The 10549-nt window shown below is 30.2% G+C and overlaps 1 long non-coding RNA gene across 2 annotated transcripts in view; it reads right to left on the bottom strand.

Moving 5' to 3' along the window:
- The window catches only part of LOC147846654 (uncharacterized), a 124718-nt gene extending 120951 nt beyond the window's left edge, over positions 1–3767 (bottom strand). The window contains exon 1 of one of the 2 annotated variants that reach the window (XR_015476120.1): positions 3608–3767. This is a non-coding gene — a long non-coding RNA (uncharacterized LOC147846654). The remainder of the gene's footprint in view (positions 1–3607) is intronic. The other variant, XR_015476119.1, reaches the window with a different exon arrangement.
- Between the last annotated feature and the right edge of the window lie 6782 nt (positions 3768–10549).

The following is a 10549-nucleotide window of genomic DNA, read 5'->3' as shown; positions in this document are numbered from 1 at the left end:
CAGTCTGAACCCAGCAGTGTCTGACCGTCCTTGAAGCGATAAACTCTCTTTTTTCCATCTTTTTTATTTCTCCCTCTCTGTGGTATGGTAATATAATTCTCCTCCTGTGATCTTTCACCTCGTCTGTGGGTTGTGGTTCTTTATTAGTTTGAGCCTTTATTTTGGGCTCGAGTGTTTCACAACACCTTGGAGAAAAGCACTTTCTTTTTGAGCTGTTTTGTTGTCTGATTTTTCTTGTTCTCCGCGGATGAGAAAATAACATCTTCTGTATTGCATGTCGCTACTGTAGATTTTGAAGGGTTCTAATATTAGAATAGAAGAAAACTAAACACTTGTAAAGCTTCTCGTCTATAAAGAAGCTGATATTAAATTACAATCAAGGTAACTCAACAATTCAGAACTATAGGGGGGATTCGTATTTATTAATGCTATCTTAAAAACAGTAATACGTGCAAACATGCTTGATATGTTAATGAAATATGCATTTCCTTGATTTCCAGTTATTTGACTTTTTTAAATCATTTGCTTTGGACTAATATATTTTACTTGTATGTTAACGTTATATACAGTGTTTAACAAAACCAGTTTGGAAATCATTATGACTATAATTCATCCTTTCACTTCTTTTAGTCCTGGCCTGTATGTATATATATATATATATATATATATATATATATATATATATATATATATATATATATATATATATATATATATATATATATATATATATATATATATATATATATATATATATTATAATTTAATTTAATAAAATTAATAAAGGTGAAATAAAATTAATGTAACAAATTTAATAAAATTCTATAAAATTAAATTACATTTAAAATAAAATAAATAAAATGAATTACATTTAAATAACTTTAATTTAATTTAATGTATTAACTGCAATAAAATACAATAAATACAATACAATAAATAATTAATTTACTTTAATTTAAAAAATATGAAAAATTAAATAAAATCTACGTAAAATTATTAAATAAAATGAATAAAAATAAAATGTATTAAATTTAGTACATTTAGTTTAACTAAATAAAATTAAATATAATAAAATTAATTGAATTAAATTTAATTCAAAATATAATAAAATAAAAATAGTTAGTCAAGAAGACTGATATTAAATGGCACATTATTTGTGAAAGCTTCAAAAACTGTTCAATGTGATTGCTACCAAGAGAGTTTAAAGTAAATACTGGAATATATCTCTGCGTTTAAATACATAGAGACTTAAAGAAAAAATAAATAAACATGAATAAACACATATGTTTCCAAATCAGTGGGAGTTACCATGAACATTTGCCATGCATTGACCGATTTGCACCAGCAGATGTCCTCATCGTGTGCGTTTTAAGTGCTAAACAGAGTTTAAAATAGTCAGCTCTGATAAATCAAACCTTAACAAGCTAATCAAAGCCTTCAGGAAGAGTTAAAACAATAGCAATAAATTAAATAAATTAGGAAAGTGCTTTCCTACAAAATGAATTTGAGTTTGTACGTGCACAGCAAGTCCATTCAAACAAATGATGTTTAGTTAAACTTAATTTATTTGATTACATTGCATCCTTGTGCAGTGGAAAGAATTCAGCAAACCCCAAAACAATTACACTCAAATGGATCTCTTTCAGTTAGCTAGTAATTAGCAGTGCATTTTAACCTGCTAATTTAACTCCTTTTAATGCGTGTGATGTATTGGAAGACGGAATTGGAATTGATTTGGGACAACACCAATATTAGTGTCACAGTTATCAACCAATCAGCGACAGCCTGAGCACAAACCAACGCTTTCTCATTCCAACTTTCTGATTTAGTGGCTAATAATACTCATATTAGTTTACTCGTTTATGATTTTCTATTTATTTGTTTGTTTTTGTGTTTTACCCCCCTTACCCCTTCTTTTTTATTAAATCCTCGCCCACAAATGAGTATTTTTTAAATATATGAGTACTCTAAATACAATTTAATCACATTGAACAGTTTTTGAAGCTTTCAGAAATAATGTGCCATTTAATATCAGTCTTCTTGACTAACTATTTTTATTTTATTATATTTTGAATTAAATTTAATTCAATTAATTTTATTATATTTAATTTTATTTAGTTAAACTAAATGTACTTAAATTCAATAAATTTTATTTTTATTCATATTGCAATATTGCAAAATATTGCAATAAATGAGCAATATCACATGAGTAGCAGTGTGATGTGGCTGTACATTGGCACTAGTAGGAGGAGTGAAGATATACAGCCACATCTCAATGCTATGAGTGTGATACTGCATTTATAGGCTACAACAGTTCGACGAGATAATAGTGTATTTTAGGGATGCAATAATACAGTTAGCCTATGGTTCATTACATACCTTGGTTTTTTTACACGGTGTTCGATTCGGTTAGTTTCTGATGGCTTGACATGTGTGTTTTTCTTTTGTTATTCTATGCTTAGGCAATAGGAATATAGTAAGAGGTTAACGATTTATTGGAATACTCCTTTATTTTACTTTAAACCCCAAAAAAGTACACTAGTTTCTATAAAAAATAAATAAATAAATAAAAACACTGAAATCTCACAGTTGCTGTTAGCCCATGTACAAACTGGGGAACATACATTCATACATTTTGAAAGTAAACATGTGAAGTTAATAAACATAAATTGACCACTTAAAATAAACACATTTGTACTTAAACAAAGAAATAACATCCTAATTATCTTGGTGCTGAAAAAAGTGCAAGGCAGTGGTCTGTAAGTTAACGAGAGGGGTCTGGATGCAGACCTGTCATGCAACAGGCTGGTTTTAGAGGGGTTTTGGCCATTTCCAAGTTGGAAATGGACAAAACTCCTCTAAAACCAGCCTGTTTAACCAGCTAAAACCAGCCAACCAGCCTAGGCTGGTTTAAGCTGTTTTTTTTCAGCAGGGTAGAAACCCCAAAAATTTAAATGAAATGATAGATGACAGTATATGCAGTAGCAGTATGAAATCATTCTTATAAAATGAAAGAAATAAAAATGACTGAAATTAAATTAATCAACTAAAACAAACAAACCAAAAAAATCTGTTATATCCTGTTTTTACTTATAATAGTACATTCAAATACGTAAATGTGATATATAATTTATTTTAGCTTAAATATATTGTATTAGAGTACTAATGTATCTGAACATGTATTTCTCTATATAGTGATTTTATTAATGCATTGTCAGTAGAGCATTACCATCACAAGAACACTGATTAAAGTCGGGGACTCACTATACAGCCAATTGATTTGGCAGCCATCTTGGATTATACTCTTCTCTTGTAAACAAACAATGATAGCCGACATTTCAATGAACTACCGCACGATAGCAACCGCAGGACTGAACAGAAACAATTCCACTTGAAGGTAGGCCATGTTTTATTTTACTTGAGAGCTTTTCAAAGAGGTTTACTTGATTTCTGACCTGAACATCATGTACCATGCAAATATGAGAAGCTTCTAGGTCAGCGTTGCACTTTTGGTATGCTTTATGTGCATGTTCTACAGGTGCAAACAAACTGGTTTCACTGTAGATTCGTTGCTGTTTTCACATTGTAAGTTCATGATTGGACTCACCGTAGTGGTGGTGTTGGTCATCTATAGTGATCCTCCTCCCACTGGATATGAAGTTCTTCACACTTTGAATCATTGCTCCATATTATTTGATGCTTGTGGAGTTGTTGTTTGGTCTGAAGAGTCATTGGAGTATTGGAATTGAATATGTAGAGCCACTTCGAGCATGGCAGATAGACCGTGGATTGACTGTAGGGGGTGCTGATGTTGTTTTATAGTTTTTCTTTCTCTTTTGTTGTTGGCCCTGCAAAAAAATCCAGCTTAAACCAGGCTAGGCTGGTTGGCTGGTTTTAGCTGGTCGACCAGGCTGGTTTTAGAGGGGTTTTGGCCACTTCCAGGCTGGTTTCCAGCCATTTCCAGCCTGGTCTTAGCTGGTCAGGCTGGAAAATGAACAGCTAAATCCAGCTAAAACCAGCTTGACCAGCCTGGTTTAAGCTGGACATAGCTGGTTTTGGCTGGGCTCCCAGCCTGGCTATGCTGGTCAAGCTGGTTTAAGCTGGTCATCTCCCAGCCTGACCAGCTAAGACCAGGCTGGAAATGGCTGGAAACCAGCCTGGAAGTGGCCAAAACCCCTCTAAAACCAGCCTGGTTGACCAGCTAAAACCAGCCAACCAGCCTAGACTGGTTTAAGCTGGATTTTTCAGCAGGGGGATGAAGAGATTAGATATACAGTATGCTGTTCTCCACCACAATGATCTGTTCTGATCATTACTATATGTTCTTGGTGACTCTGGGAACATTTTCAGGATTGTTTTAAGTGTGTCTGTTTTATGGGTTAAACCAGGGTTGGCAAACTCGGCCCTGGAGGGCCGGTGTCCTGCATAGTTTAGCTGCAACACTAATCAAACACACCTGAACATGATAACCAGAGTCTTTAAGATTTCTAGAAATCTATAAGCAGGTGTGTGTGATTAGAGTAGGAGCTAAACTGTGCAGGACACCGGCCCTCCAGGACAGAGTTTGCCCAACCCTGGGTTAGACTGACTAGGAGACATCATTCTTATAAGGCAGAAATCATTCATGAATTCGTCATCAATCTCAACATATTCACACATCCTTCAGTATACCCATACATCCATTCATTTCTATATATCCATCTATACACATTCTTTCATTTCTAAATATATTCATTCATCCAAATCTTTAAAATCCACCAATTCTTAAAATATCCATCCATTCATCAATCAGTCAATATATTCATCCATTTCTAAATATATTGAATTCAATTTCATCCATCCATCCATCTCTAAATATATCCATCCATCTATTCATAGATCCATCCGTTCATCCATGCATAAACCATCCATCCATCCATCAATTTCTTAATCCATCCATGTGTTCACCCATCAACTCATTTCGCAATATATCCATCCATCCCTCCATCATTTTTTAAATATATTCGTTTGTCCATTTTAATTAATAAATTTTTATTTAATTTTAATTAATATAAATTTAATTTTATTAAATGTACATAAATATATGTTGTGTGTGTGTGTGTGTGTGTGTGTGTGTGTGTGTGTGTGTGTGTGTATATATGTGTGTGTATATATATGTATATATATATATAAATTAAACATTATGAAAATTGCATGTATCCTAATGGATCTCAGAAGTGTTGGTTCCTATTCATGAATTTCAGTTATATGGTCAGTGTATATGATGTGATATCTTTACACCACAGAAATTACTACAGAAAGAAGATATTTTAGCAATGGTCTGCAATTTATGACTTAGTGAGTCTTCATTTTATCTTTCCTCGCTAAATATGCAGTACCTGTTTTATCAGACAGCGGCCACATGATGGAGGCAGAGATTCACGCCTGAAACCTTCAGACGAGCCAAAACAGTCCTTCTGAAATTATATTACAAACACATGCTTGTGATTACTACATGACATGTTAAAAAAATCATAAATTGATATATCATATAGGGAAAGGGATAAAACAAGTAAAAAAATAATAATAATGTATTAATCAATCAATAATAAGTAATTTTCCATAAATTAAGATTATTATTATTATTATTATTATTATTATTATTATTATTATTATTATTATTAATAATAATAATAATAATAATAATATTATTAGTAGTAGTATTAGTATTATTACTAATATTTAATATTAATATTATTACTACTAAACATTTTATTAGTATTATTTGTTTTTATTCTTTACTTTACTTTACTACTACTACTACTACTACTACTACTACTACTACTACTTATTATTATTATTATTATTATTATTATTATTATTATTAATAATAATGTTATTATTATTATTATTATTATTATTATTAGTAGTAGTAGTAGTAGTAGTAGTAGTAGTAGTAGTAGTATTAGTATTATTACTATTAATGTTATTATTATTATTATTATTATTATTATTATTATTATTATTATTACTATCATTATTATTAGTAGTGGTAGTATTAGTATTATTACTAATATTTAATGTTATTATTATTACTACTACTAAACAACTTATTAGTATTATTTGTTTTCATTTTTTTTATTTACTTTACTACTACTACTAATTATTATTATTATTATTATTATTATTATTAATATTATTATTATTATTATCATTGTTGTTGCTATTAATTTAATTTTTTTAAATAAGGACTACTACTTCTACTACTACTACTACTGGTCCTACTTATTTGTTTTATATTATTATTATAACGACTACAACAACAATAATTATACTACTATCACCACCACTACTACTACTACTACTTTTATAATTATAGTAAATTACTGTATAAGTGTTTCGGCATATATACATTTCTTCAAGGAGCTTTAGGCATCATGCATGGTTCTTTATTCTCAAAAGGCATTTCAGGAACATCACTTTGCCGTGTCTATAAAGGTTCTCAGTCATCCAGGTCACTGCAAAAGTCGTGTAAAATCTCCATCAGGAGCATCTAGACTTGTTTATCGATTTGAGACATTTGGAGGCTTGTGACGTTGTGTGAAGAAGGTTAAATGCTGAGGAATGTGACTTGACGTTTCTTTGCAGTGACCTAGAAAGTTGCTAGAAAAGAGGAGTTCAAAAAAGACCAGCAAGTTCATAAAAAGCATTCACGTGTGTAACTTAAGCAGAGGAGAAGATCTACACTGGTTTACTGTTGACATTATCTGGTTGCCAAACACACTCTAAATAAAGATTTTTTTTTTCATTTAAATGAAAGTAATTAAAGCTACACTGCTAATACTGTAAGGCTTTGTTTCAAAGTAGTAAAATGTCAATAAAACACTATTAATTTGTTAAAATTCCAACATCAAATTTTGACAGAGCAGAGATTAAAGTCCCATAATGCAATTTATGATTTTAAATTGAAAACAAATAATTATAGGCAGTGCAGTGTCGTAGTGGGTCTTGCTGTCGCCTCACAGCAAGAGGGTCGCTGGTTCGAGCCTCTGCTGAGTCGGTTGGCATTTCTGTGTTGAGTTTGCATGTTCTCCCAGTGTTGGTGTGGGTTTCCTCTGGTGCTCCGGTTTCCCCCACAAGTCCAAAAACACGCAATTTAGGTGAATTGAATAAGCTAAATTGTCGATAGTGTATGTTTGTTAATGAGTATGTATGGATGTTTCCCAGTGATGGCTTGTGGCTGGAAAGGAATCCGCTGCATAAAACATATGCTGGATAAGTTGGCGATTTGTTCTGCAGTGGCGACCCCTAATGAATAAAAGGACTAAGCTGAAAAGAAAATGAAAGAGTGAATGATTTCTTACGCAATGCATTGTTTCAAACTACTAAAATGTCAATACTAATCTGCAGAGTTGAAATTCCAACACCAAATGTTGAGCATAGCTCAAGGTCCATAATGCAATTTAGAATTGTGTATTGTGAAACGAATATTAATACAATAAAAATAAAAATAATTCCCAAAAATCTCAAATCCCCAAATCACTCAAAATTCCACAGTAAGTAAACAATAAATAAATAAATAAATAAATAAATAAATAAATAAAGTCTTGGAAATAATTAAAACTGTTAATAAAAGTTACAATAGTTACTCTGTGATACTAATTATTATATTAACACATTAGCATATCTATTTATATTCATATCACAGATTACAATACAGTACAGATTTCAAGCAATTTGTATTCATTTATTTAATTATTTATTTATTTGTTTGTTTGTTTGTTTGTTGTTTACTTAGATCTCCAAATCTATGGACATTTATTTATTTATTTATTTATTTATTTATTTATTTATTTATTTATTTATTTATTTATTTATTTATTTATTCATTCATTTATTTGTTTGTTTGTTTATTTATGTGTTTGTTTGTTTACTTTTCCAAATCTATTGAACTGAACATTTACTTATTTATTCTTAAATTTCTTTATTACTTTTCTTTTTAGATTTATTTATTTATTTATTTATTTATTTATTTATTTATTTATTTATTTATTTATTTATTTATTTGTATGTATGTATGTTTGTTTTTTGTTTGTTTACTTATCACCACATCTATGGACTTTTTTCTTTCCTTTGCTCTCCATTTATTTATTTATTTATTTATTTATTTATTTATTTATTTATTTATTTATTTATTTATTTATTTATTTATTTTATATTTTATATTTATTTACTTAAAAACCCTTATTTAATCACTGTCTTCCATCTACTCAGACATAATCATTATCCCCACATTAGTGAATGTTGACCTCTGTGTGAGCCGCACAAGCAGCAGACAGACCGCATGACACTGTTTCTATTATAATCTGCAGAGAATAACACCCGAGAGGCCTCCATTTATACCGTCAGGAGCGAGGAGCCTTAAAAAATAATCAGGGATTTTTTTTGAGGCTGAGAGCAGTGCTGTTTGGAGGAAGAACTAAAACGCAGAAAGTGTCTGTGAGAGTAATCTCTTGTCTGAAGTGAGCAGCTCTGGCATTTATAGCGGATTCTCTCCCACTCATTTTCTCGGGGCTCATGCGGATGTTAGATGGCTGCTTTCAGGGAGACTTTGACTTTCATTTTATGAAGGGAAAAAAATAGATGATCCTATTCATTTCTAACTGACTGTTGCCCTTCAGCCGCCAGATCATTCTGAGGCCGAAGTGAATTAAAACTATAGGAAGAGAAAGGCCTTTCAAAGTGGCAGTCATTTCTTTTTTACTATTTATTATTCATGATATTTAAAGCAATCGTTCACCTGAAATGAAAGTTCTGTCATCATAAACTCCCTCTCGTGTCGCTTCAATACCTTCACGATTTTCTTCTGAGGAATGCAAAAATATTTCTATATTTAAAAATTTGTCCAAGTGATGTTCTTGAAGTCTAAAAGTTCAAGTAAAGCGCTTTTCCAAGAGGTTTTTCAAAATTATTTTGTGTTTTTTTTGTCAGGGTGCGAATTATGGGGTGTTTGGGGGGGATTGATTCCTGCCTGAAGGACATCAAATCAAGATTTATGGGGGTTCAGCACTTGGATAGAAAGAAGTTTCTCTGATCTCTGATTTATATTTTAAATATTAATAATTAAAAATGTATAATATAAATATACATTTGACCCCCCATAACAATTCCTACCACTGTGAATGCATTATCGCATCAATCAATGCTAGGAAAAGTATCTAGAGCGCTGAAAGACATCTTAAGTATTCACAAAACATGTTTCTTGAAAAACAGGTGTTTAAATCTGCATGTAGTCTCAAATAAAAAGAAATATTGGACACATAATTTGTAGTTTGACCTACAGTAAGCTCTAAAATATCTCTCAAAACACTGAAATTGTATACATATTATTAATAAATGAGATGTAATTTAAATACATTCATAAGTTGGAATTCACTGAAGCATGTATTACCAAACTACTACCAAAAAAGATGACCCCCCTCGTCATGTATAATTCGCACACTGTTTTTTGACACATTTTAATGTAAAACATTTATCTATCGGTCTCATCTCTAAAAATATACTCCAAAATACACTCAAAGTTAAGATTCTTGCAAGAACCCCATTAAAAATACATATATTTATAGATGCATATTTTTTATCAATGGTTGATTATGATATGAGCATTTATTATTATTTTTATTATTATTATTCATATTATTCTTATTATTCTTCTTCTTATTATTATTATTACTATTATTATTATTATTATTATTATTATTATTATTATTAGTAGTAGTAGTAGTAGTAGTAGTAGTAGTAGTAGTAATAGTAGTAGTAGTAGTAGTATTGATTTTAGTTTTGCTTATTGTTTTATTTATTACATCAATTATGTATTTATTTGTTTAATAATAATAATAATAATAATAATAATAATAATAATAATAAACAATTGTTATTTTTTATTTTTTACATTACTTTCCAAATATATGCAGAATTAATTTAATTAAATTATATTTAACATTACACAATATTTATTTATTTATTTATTTATTTATTTATTTATTTATTTATTTATTTATTTATATAATAATAATAATAATAATAATAATAATAATAATCATAATCATAATAATGATAATAATAATCATAATTACTATTATCATTATTAGAATTATTATTATTATTTTATTAATAGTATTAGTAATAGTAGTAGTAGTGGTAGAATGGAAACATGATGTCGCTTTTTGAAGATGGGCTCTTCTCATTTGGATCAGTAAGCGACCACCTGGCAACCACTAAAAACCCCCCTAGCAACCATTCACAACATGTGTTTTACACAGGTGAGCTCGCATCACTTTAGTTTCGCTGTCGACACCTTCACAGAGCAATTACACCTTCTTTTCATGCTGACATGAAGTTAATTAGCCTAATCTGAACGTTCAGCCGTTTAAAGGATGTTCAGCTTATCAAACTCAGCCATGAGTCAATGAAACGCCCACCACACGCCTGACTGACACGCGATTATTAAACAATATCTAGGGCTGGGCCATTTATTGAAGGTAATTTTCAAGTGCATGTTGTCAGTAAA

Source organism: Danio rerio, chromosome 1, assembly GCF_052040795.2.
Source record: "Danio rerio strain M-AB ecotype USA chromosome 1, GRCz13ab, whole genome shotgun sequence".
NCBI lineage: Eukaryota > Metazoa > Chordata > Actinopteri > Cypriniformes > Danionidae > Danio > Danio rerio.
The sequence above is the reverse complement of the archived record's forward strand: the minus strand, read 5'-3'. Positions and strand labels throughout refer to the sequence as shown.